We start from the raw sequence: 11,494 nt of genomic DNA on the forward strand, positions 1-11,494 counted from the left end.
CTTTTAAATTTACTAATGTTTTCCATTTGTACTTCTTGCCACTGTTGTTGACTTAAATGCTGTGACATGTAGATCAACGGATGCAGCCACACTTACTGGAATATGGCTTTTGTTGTTTCCATTTTTTTCTATCCCACTTCTGACATCAATTTGTTATGTCTCTGTATGTTTGTTTGTTAATTCTTCGAGGATACAAGTCCTTTCTTTATAAAACTTGTTTATTCTTCCTCAATAAAACATTGTAATGTATTTAATTTTCACAGTTACACACACTATAGTTCACAACAATTCACTCACTTTCTATCGAGCTTAGACTTAATTGTCCGTCCCCGCAAACTATAGTTCCGATCTCTGTGTCTGCTATCCTCAGTTGCCGCCGACTGTAATCGCTGTCTTTCTTTCTCTCTGCCTGCTTCGTCTCTGCCTCCCTATCTGCCTCGTCTCTGTCTAGCACACTTATATACGATAATACTGCCTGTTCTAGAAACTTCTAAGACTCTCAACACGTGCTGCCAGTTTCAGTTGACTTCCGCTGTCGTAACAGTGTCAATGGCGGTGTCCATTGTAGTGCTGTAAACTATATTTCTAATATTATAATTAAGATGTCTTATAAAAGAAGCAGATGACGATGTAATCATCTAGAACTTTCATGGAATATGTAGGAATAAGAGTACAGTATAAATACGAGAATCTATGAAAGAGTAATCAATGAGTAGTCAGTGAGTTTATGAGTTCAGTGTCAGAAAAATTATTTATTGTTAGAAGTGAGAGTTATTGTATATATTGTGTTATTCAGTTAGTTAGCAGTGTTTATTGATCAATTAGTTGTGCGAGGAAATTTTATAAGTTATGCGTGCTTCTTCCAGTTTATATTGAAATGTTGTATTTAAAGATAGGCCTACAAGCGAAATTGGCTGTTACAAACGATTGTTGAAAAAAAAAAAAATTTACTATTGCTATGTAGAGTGGACTTGGCATAATTTTACCATGTAATCCAAAATAATCTGCCAAACGATAGAACATGTTACAACAATAATTTTAAGGATTGCCTTTTCTCTAGAAATGCTGAACTGATCATGAGGAAACAGGCCAACATTCTTGAAATGATTTGTTGTAACAGTTACTGTTTATCAGAAACACCAGTGACTCCTGCCTTTTAGAACTAACAGGAACGAATTTTTGACCACTTTCTGATGTTGTCAGATGCAGTAAATTTTCTTAATGCATACAGAAATACAATTTTACTGATTTTAGAGTAAAACCAGAATTGTTTCCAAATCTGAAAATTTCTGAGTAACATTTGGAGTGTATTATTCTCAGATTAACAGATTTTTGTGAAAAGTATCAGGTAAGTCTGCTTCATAATGGTTTTGTTTGTTTGTTGCTAATCGCAGATCTACACGATGGGTTATTTCAGGGGTGTAGTGCTGCCAGAGTGCACCCAAACACTGCTCTGGCACACATTATATCACCCTCTCTTAGAAGCTGGTATCAGGCACTGAGCAACCACTCCAGCTCTAGAGCTGTTGTCAGAGCATCAAAATGTGAATTTTTTGTCATACGTCACGTGTTTAACACACAAATATGGTATTAAAACACTTAATGAAATACACTTTGCAATTATACTGTGCTTAAAAAGTATACGTTTTTAATAGGCTTATTATTTACATAATATACAACAAAGGTTGCTGTTCTTAGTTATTCCTGTTGGCGAGATGGACTGTGTACAAGTCATCATAAAAGTTTTTGATATTGTTTGCAGACTATATTTACTAAAGCTGAAGTTGAAGGAAATAAAAGTATTGTACATATGGAACCCTTGTTATTGTTGTGTTTTCGCTGCTCCTTAATTTAATGGAAGTTGCCTGTTTCTTTTTGGTAATATACAAATTATTACTAATCCAGGTAGTCTCAAATAATTAGTGCTTCATATGTTTTCTTTATTTAAAATGACCTCACAAAAATGGAAATTAAATTATGAATATGAAAATTTACCCTCATGGTGATGTCGGACGTCTGACAAATTGGTCAGGATTCCGACACTATAAAATTGAAGACTACCACATTGGGCTATTTCGGCTGTGCCCACTACGGGTATTGAAACACAATTTTCAACGTCATAAGTCCAGAGACTTTCCACAGAGCCACTTGGTGGCCTTTATCATGGGATGTTCGATTTGGATAATTACATAGTAAATCTAAGTTGATTACACTGACTGAGTTTTAAGCTAAGAAAATATATAGACTGCAAAGTTAAGGACTACCCTTATTTATGCTAAAAGTCAAATAACAAAAAGTATGCATACTTGTGTAGGACAAGTACTATTGCCTTCTACATGATCAGTGAATCAGTAAGTAGCTTTCATCTGTTGTTTTCCTATCAACCAACCAATGTTAGAAATAAAATAGAAGTGTGTGAACCCAATGCTTCATGTTGTAATGGGTGAATTAAAGTCACCACACTTTTTCACCTTCCGGTTTCATCTTGCAATGCACATACTATAGTACCCACTATTGTCGCCTTCTGGTTTCATGTTCTAATGTGCACACTAAAGTCACCTCACTTTTCACTTTCCAATTTCATGTTGTAATGTGCATCTAAAGTCATCAGTGTTTTTTACCTTCTGGTTTCATATTGTAATGTACACACTAAATTTGCCACACCTTTTCACCTTCTGATTTCATGTTGTAGTATGCCCACAAAATTCACCACACTTTTCATCTTCTGGTTTCGTGTTGTAATCTGCACACTTAAGTCACCACATTTTTTTCAACTTCTGGTTTTATGTTGCAATGTGCACATTAAAGTCATCACACATTTTCACCTTCTGGTTTTGTACTGTAGAGTGCACAATAAAATTCCCACTCTTTGTCACAATTTTTGACCTTTTGAGTTCATGTTGTAAAGAATTTCTGGTTTCTACTTAAATATATAATGGTGGACAAAATTATTTGCATCATCCTATCTGTGAGAACGTGAGTGTGATGCTACAATGGCTAAGGCATTGCTTCTTTGAATAAAGAGGGATTTTCAACAAGGCAGATTGTTAGATAAAATTATATTTTACCAGTTTACTGTAATCTGCTGGGTGAAGAGATGAGAACAAGATGAGAAAGATAAGGCTCAATAGGGCCAAAGGTTTTGCTAACTGGACTGAAGCAATGTGGATAAATGTGATCTTCTGAAATGAATCAATGTTCAACCTGCATGGGTCTGATGGGACACACTTTATATGACATTGGTTTGAAGAATAGTTTGATCCAATGTGTTTGAAGCATCCACTATGAAGCATCCACAACATCATGTGATATGGGTATGCATCTTTGGCCAAGGTGTGAAAAGCACTGTGAATACCGACAAGTACATCGTGATCCTTGAGTCTCGGTTAAAGCCAACAATTTCAGGATAAATTTGGTGAAGCTGACCAATGCATGTTCTAGAATGACTCAGCTCCATGTCACTAAAGGTAATAGGTTGGTAATATTAGTGCACTCTATGCAGTAGATGCAAAATGAAGAATAAATTCACTCTACATGTATTCATTGCTTCAGGTGAAAGACACTATCTTCAAAAGAGAGGATCAAGACACTACACAAGCCAGGCAACAGATCAGACCTCAACACTATCATAATCTGATGGAAAGTAATGGTTAACAAACTGCAAAAGAAGCATTTTGGAACAGTGGGAAGCCCTACTTCGCATGTGGTATCATGAACTCATGTAATGAGTAGCACCCTGGTGGGCTTAATTGTTAGAGTTGCAATTAGAACTACTCATTACACCAAATTTATTTATTGGAGGATTTGTCATGACGAGTGGAGCCACAAGTTGCTAACTCGAGGAAGTTTACAGTTAGACTAAAGAAATAGAGACTCAGGCCAATGGTGAACTCTTAGAATAACATTTATTTAACATTTAATAACTTCTCCAAAACATTACACACTTTAAACATTAGTTCTATCAAGTTACTTTATCTACCTACATTTACTATCTTTTGTGACTTCTACACTAGCTGATTACGAGAGAGAGAGATTATACTTACAGTAGAGTTGGGTTGTTAGAATTCTTAACCATGTTTGTCAAGGGGCCTAATATAACCATAGCAACTAGCTGAAAAGGTGTCGTTAAACGTTAAACTCGGCATTCTCTGTAAAGAAGCGTTTCTCAAATGGGGGTTGATTTTTCGCTTCTGGCATTCTAGGCATGATTCACAGTACTCCTTAATGTCTTTCCGCATATTTAACCAAAAGAACCTTCTGCTTATTCTACTATATGTTTTAGCAAAAGCTAAGTGTGCCACAAAAGGTGCACCATGGTATGTTTTCATGACCTTTGTTCTCAGTTTAACTGGTACAACTATTTGTAAAGACCTACTGTCCTTAATTTTTGTACATAAAATGTCGGTATCTAACAAGTATTCTGTTTCTTCTCCTTGTGTTACCTTATTGCATAAGTCATTATTTTCTGGATCTTTCTTTTGCTCATTAATTACATGATCTGTGTCCCAAATTACTTCTAATTCGTTTCATGTTCACATTGTACTTCTTTTATCTGATTGATCATTTGTTTTTCTACAGTTTCGTTATTTTCTACTCTGATTTTACTTAAAGCATCTACCTTAGAATGTTTTTTACCTGGTCTATGTATTATTTCAAAGTCATAATCTTGTAGTAATAAAGACCATCTAGCTAATCTAAAGGAAGGGTCTTTTAAAGTCATTAACCATTTTAACGGTGCATGATCTGTAACAATGGTAAACTTTCTGCCGTATAAACAACAATGGTAGGTTTTAAAACCATGTACTACAGCCAAGCACTCTTGTTCTGTAACTGAGTAATTTACTTCAGCTTTTCCTAACTGTCTACTCTGATAAGCTATAGGGTGTTCTTTACCGTTTTCGTCTAACTGTGATAATACTGCTCCAATAGCGAAACCTGAAGCATCTGTGCTTAAGATAAATTCTTTACTAAAATCTGGGTAGCTTAGGATTGGTGCTTCTAATAAAGCTTCTCTCAGTTTTTCGAATGCTTCCTGTCTTTTATCTGTCCACTGAAATTTTGTTTCTTTCTTAGTTAACTCAGTTAGAGGTTTTGCTAATAAAGCAAAATGTAGTATAAATCTTCTATAGCATCCTACAAATCCTAAAAATGCACGAATATCTTTTATTGTTTTAGGTACTGGATAGTTTCTACAGACTTCTAACTTTCTAGTGTATAGCTCTACACCATCTGCAGTCACTATATGACCCAAGTATTCCACTTCATTTCTCAAAAACTGACATTTACTTGGTTTAAGCTTTAAGTTTGCTCTTCTTAATCTATCGAATACATGCCTTAACCTCTCTAAGTGTTCTTCAAAACTTGCAGCGAACACTATAACATCGTCTAAATAACAAAAACATTCAGAATCTTGCAAGCCTGACTGTACAACATCCATTAATCTCTGGAATGTTGATGGGGCATTGCATAAGCCAAATGGCATTCTGTTAAACTGGTATTTACCTAAAGGTAATACAAAGGCCGTTTTAGCTTTATCTTCCTTTTCTATCTCTACCTGCCAATATCCACTTTGTAAATCCATAGATGAAAAGTATTTACTTTTACCTAACCTATCTAAGGTTTCTTGGATATTAGGTAACAGGTAAAGGTCTTTGACTGTTACTCCGTTCACTTTACGAAAATCCACACAGAACCTTATTTTCCATCCTTTTTAGGAACTAATACAACTGGAGATGCGTACAGACTACTACTATCCTCTATTACACCTTGTTCAAGTATCTCTCTTACACATTCTTTTAATTCAACCCTGTGTTTTTGGCCACTCTATAAGGTCTCTGTGCTATATTTAACACTATCTTATGTTTAACTTTGTTTGTACAACCATTAGAGTCATTTTCTCCTACAAATATATCTCTATACTCTTCTAACAAGTTTATCAAATTTCGTTTATGTTTTCGTTCTACATTTCCTAAGATAGAATCCCAATCTATCCTACTTTGTTGTGCCTGTTTATTAACATCATTAATGTTATGCTGTCCTACCACAGACAACTGTTCTCTACTACTAGCTTTACCTACTACTATGTTCTTAGGTAGTATTACTTTTTCTTCATTCACATTTAACACTTTTACCGGCACTGTGTCTCTTTCAGACACTTTACTAATACTAGCAGCTATATAAACTCCCATTTCTTCTATCTCGATAGGCTCAACTAGCACTTCTTTATTATACTTAGTCATTTACTTTAGCTTCAACTATAAATTGACTTCTTGCAGGTACTTCAGTTATTTTAATTAATCTTACAGGAACTCTTTCTTTCAAACACTCCTGTTGGGATGCTCCATTGCTTATGTTAGGCATAAGTGTAGAGTCATCTGAGGGGTTTGAATTATTATTTTCCTGTTTTAAAGGCTTATTCACTACCTTATTCTGTCTTATCTTACAATCACTCACTTTATCTTTATGACTTCTGCTAGCTTTAGTGTTCTTCTGTGCAGTCCTATTCCTTGGCTTTCTTTTAGAACTTTCTTTAGGATACTTCTTATTCTTACTCCTCCGACTTTGTCGTGTGTCACTACACTTTAGTAAGAAGTCAGTGCTTTTGTATTTTGATGATTGATCCTTAACCTCACTAATGCTAGTGTTAGGTGTCTGACTATTAGTCAGTGGGAAGGTATCATGTGCCTCAACTGTTGCACATAAGTTTGAAGTTTGAAGTCCTTCAAAACTTAAGACCTCTCTTTCTATGCATAGCTTATTTCGGGTAAGGGATATTTCACTGTCATTAAGAAGTTCTTAAGAAATCTTGCCCTATTATACCATCTGTATCTGCTTACAGATATAAAATGAGTGTTCTAACTCTAAGTTTCCTACTTTCATTTGCATATTATATCTACCTAATGTTTTAACAGGATGTCCTGTTATAGAAGTTAAAATACTTCAAGAAACTTCTTTCCAGGCATTATCTAACAATGTCGGATTTCTGTCTACTAATTCTGAACTTAGTAGCAACGATCGAGCACATGTATCAACCAATAACTGACATATTATACCTTCTATTTTGACTTTAACTATTGGCGATACTTCATTAACACTATGAATACTCGATCGCTTATCCCAAACTGCCGGAACTACCTCTACTTTTGCTCTGTATTCCCGGCGTGGATTACGTTTTTTGAACCTGTAGTGAAGGTAGAGCTGCCATTATTATTGGGAAGCCTTCCTCTGTAAGCTCTAGCCTTTGGGGCTTTTCTGTTTTCAGCCTTCTGTGGGTGTTGGCAATCTCGTGCCATGTGGCCTGTAATGCCACAGTTATAGCACGCTGTCTGCTTGTTTTTTTTTCTGCTTTTGAAAGCAGTTCCTTGCTTTGTGCCCAACTTTACCACAGTTAAAGCACTGGAAGCTATCGGGCTTACCCTGTGTATTAGACAGATTAGCCTTGCCAGACTTGTTAACTACATTTATAGCAGAATGTTTAGGTTTATAGATCTGCTTTTCTCGTAGCTCTTCTCGAGTGGCCACTTCAATTAAATCTAGTAAAATTGCCTGAGGAGTATTCGCTTCATTTACATATCCTCTAGCTACATTACTGTATAGCCCTTGGTCATACTCAGATTTTAGAGTATCTTGCAGCATATCCTCGCTTGGGTGTGCATAAGCCTTGCACAATCTATTACCTAACTCTTGTAGCTTATGTCCAAAAACTCGGACGGATTCGTCATGTTGTTGATATAGGTTGCACATTTCTGTTAAGATTACATTAGTAGTTTCTCATGTCCTATACTCTTCCATTAGCTTACACACTAGATATTGATAGTCTGTTGTTTCACGCAGCTCACCATAATCCCTAATGTAACGTTTAGCTTTTCCTGCTGTTCTTAAACGTGATATATCAGCTTTCTGGGCATCAGTCCAGCCCGATATTCTAGCTCCTTCATCTAAAGTATCAATAAAGCTTTCGACATCCTCATTTGCATTACCGTGATACAGTGGTATGGCACTTGTTAAGTGTGTTGCGCCGCATGGCCCTATTTGTGCTGGTTGCTCCACTGTGGCTTTGTGATTAGCATCAACCTTTCTATCAACTCTAGGGCATGCTCCACCCTCTTCTGTAATCGTATCTACATCAGCAGTAGCCATAGCTGCTTATTTCTAACTTACACAACTTATAGTACTTCGGCTGACTTTCTTACTTTTTTGTCTTTCTTTACTCTAACCAACCTGTCTTAGCTACTCCAAAAATTCTCGAGACTGCGCCAGCTGTAATGAGTAGCACCCTGGTGGGCTTAATTGTTGGAGTTACCATTAGAACTACTCGTTACACCAAATTTATTTATTGGAGAATTTTTCGTGACGAGTGGAGTCACAAATCGCTAACTCGAAGAAGTTTACAGTTAGACTAAAGAAACAGAGACTCAGGCCAATAGTGAACTCTTAGAATAACATTTATTTAACATTTAATAACTTCTCCAAAACATTACACACTTTAAGCATTAATTCTATCGAGTTACTACTTATATATTGTATTAAACACTTTATCTACATACACTTACTATCTTCTATGACTTCTACACTATCTGATTACGAGAGAGAGAGATTATACTTACAGTAGAGTTGGGTTGTTAGAATACTTAACCACGTTTGTCATCTCTTCAGCCTGGAGAACTTCTTGATTCCTGGAGGAACTTTTCTTCAATCCCAGAGAATCCAACTTTCCAGCCTCGGACATGGGTTTTTAAACTAACTTTTCTCTCTATTATTTCAACCCACTAAATAGGACACAGCATCACCTACAAATAGTCCTGTGCTCCTATTGGATACTTTAGGGGAATTCCCGGGCTAAACCAGAACAAGTAATTGGTTACAGATAAGTGATGTTAGTGGCTGCCTATTCACTTGTACTGCTACACCCATGTGCTGTAACTAATACCACCTCAAAATGCTGATATGATTCACCAAACCAAACTTTTCTGTAGCTTTTTTAGTTCTAAGAGGTTGAGGTCAGTAATTCTTCAACTTGTCATAAGTACTAGTGTTTTCATCTTGTTCCCAGGCAACATTGTCTCTTACGTAACTATGCTTCTGACCTTGGTTACTTGTTCTCAAACTCGTTTCACGAGCTTATTTCGTAATACATGTGTCTTGTTGCTTGTTTCTAGGCAACACTCCTTACATGACTATTTCTCAAACTCATCTCACAAGCTTATTTCGTAACACAGTTCTATGTATTTTCAACTAATAAAACTCTGAAGCACTTGTAAAATTTCCTCGAAAATTTTCAAGTTGCTTCACTCACCCCTGTCTACATTTAATCCCTCGTGCACTCTATGCCATGGCAATGTCAAGCAGTTACCAAGGCCAAAAGGAACACAGACAAATATTAACATATTAAAACAAGAAACAGATTCTGTGACCATTTTGTTTTTGTAAATTACATTAGTGCCATTATCTTTAAATCTAGGTTTTCTAAATCAGATAGCAGTTTCGTATTTGTTAATCATCTTCTGTAATACATTTGTCATGGCTGGTTTGTTCATAAAGATGTATATATATGTGTTTGTATGACTGAAATATGAGTCAGCTTACACAACACAATGTCCACAACGTTTTACACTGGTTCTGACGAATCCACAATGCAAAATCTCGCAAAACAATTACAGGAACCTAGAAATTATAAATATGATTGGGTAATGCAACAATTATTTTCCACCGTTGTAATATGATCATATAAGGATGCAGTAAGAACCATTCCTTACCATCGACATAGCTGGACTGTATGATAAAACGACTTTGTTACATGATACAACATAATTCTGTTGTTGACTGTACTCAATAATTTCTCTAGAAAGTGAGTAAAATGATAAAAATGAAAAATATGTAAATCCTTGTATGATCTGAGAAAATTTGATAAAATGAATCAGTCATCAGCAAAGCTCTATCTCCCTCCTTTTCTCGCCTATTTCCAAATCTTTATAATGTCGTCGTTAATTTCCCTTATTCTCTATGTTAGAGGGAGAGGGGACACTGGCTGAGCACATTGTAAAAAATGAAAGAAAAATGTTGTTGGGGACACTGGCTGAGCACATTGTAAAAAATGAAAGAAAATGTCGTTGGGGACATTGGCTGAGCACATGGTTAAAAAATGAAAGAAAAATGTCCTTGTTTACAATCCGTCTTTCTACAATCCAAGTCATTAGGGGGAATCTTTTGTGCTCCAAAAGTGAGTCGCCCTAACCTTGTTTTTAAAGTTACGAAAATTCCACACCACCACAACCAGGTAAACTCAGTGGAACTGAAGTAGGCAGACCACGTCTTAAAATAGATAGATTTAAACTACAGGCGGCTGAAACACCCACACCTATTTACTTTGCTTTTTTTTATAAATAAATCGAAATAATTATAGAGCAGTGCACGATTACATGTGGAACAAATTTAACATACTTGACCCCAGTGGCTCAGTGGTTAGCTTGCATACTTACTACTCTAAAATTTGGGTTTCGATACTCTCAGTGAGTATAGAGTTCTTATCATTTTATATTAAGGCTTCTTGAACCCACGTGTTTTTCTGGCATCATGAATGGGTAGAGCACAGATGGCCCATTGTGAAGCTTTGTGCTCAACAGCTACTAAACTAATTTATTTTAGCACAAAGCTAAACAAAGGACTGTGCTGTTTCTACTGCGAAGATCGAACCCCGAGTTTTGGCGCTATGAGCCACGCTGTTTACTGGAGTGCTACCAGAGAAACAACAGTAATATTAATAACCAGCTAAATATTAAGAAACAATGCAAGATCAAGTGAAAACAGGAATTTTAAGAGTTGGATGTCATGTTAAAATCACCACTAGAAGTAAAAGTTCTGTGATGTGAATGTTTCTGGTCATTTTCTTACCTCTTTTATTCTCATAAATTTATTATTGTTGTTACGACATCGAGGTCACGTGACTAGTATCACGCCACATCATTCTCAAACATTCATGTCTTTTCCTTAAATCTCGTGATCCTTCTAGATATAGTGTAGTCTTGTATATATATAAGACTGGCCATGAAGCGACGGGGAGATAATGAGTAATTCACTGTTTGCGGACAGAATATTGTTGGCCACATGAGAAGTGAGTTATAGCGTTTGTTATAGAGCGACTGTTGAAATTAAGTGTATCGTAAAGTAGTATTCGGAAAGAATAAACCAGTTTTATTTAAGAGAGGACTTGTGTCGCTAAAGTTAAGTTGGAAAGAATTTATGGAAAATTAATTAACGAACTGGTGTCAGAGAGTGGGATGAAAAAAATGGAAACGAGAAGCGGCAAATCAAACTACAGCCTAGCAGACTTAATGGCAGCAATAGAACAGCAAAAGAAACAAGAATAACGAGAAAATAAACAAGAAAATAAACAAAAAGAACGAGAAGAGAAATTACAACAGTTGTTAGAGGAAAAAGAAAAGAAACAAGAAGAATGAGAGAATAAACAAGAAAAGAAACAAGAAAAATGAGAAAA

The sequence above is a fragment of the Limulus polyphemus genome, unplaced genomic scaffold, assembly GCF_000517525.1.
Source record: "Limulus polyphemus unplaced genomic scaffold, Limulus_polyphemus-2.1.2 Scaffold3907, whole genome shotgun sequence".
In the NCBI taxonomy this organism is placed as follows: domain Eukaryota; kingdom Metazoa; phylum Arthropoda; class Merostomata; order Xiphosura; family Limulidae; genus Limulus; species Limulus polyphemus.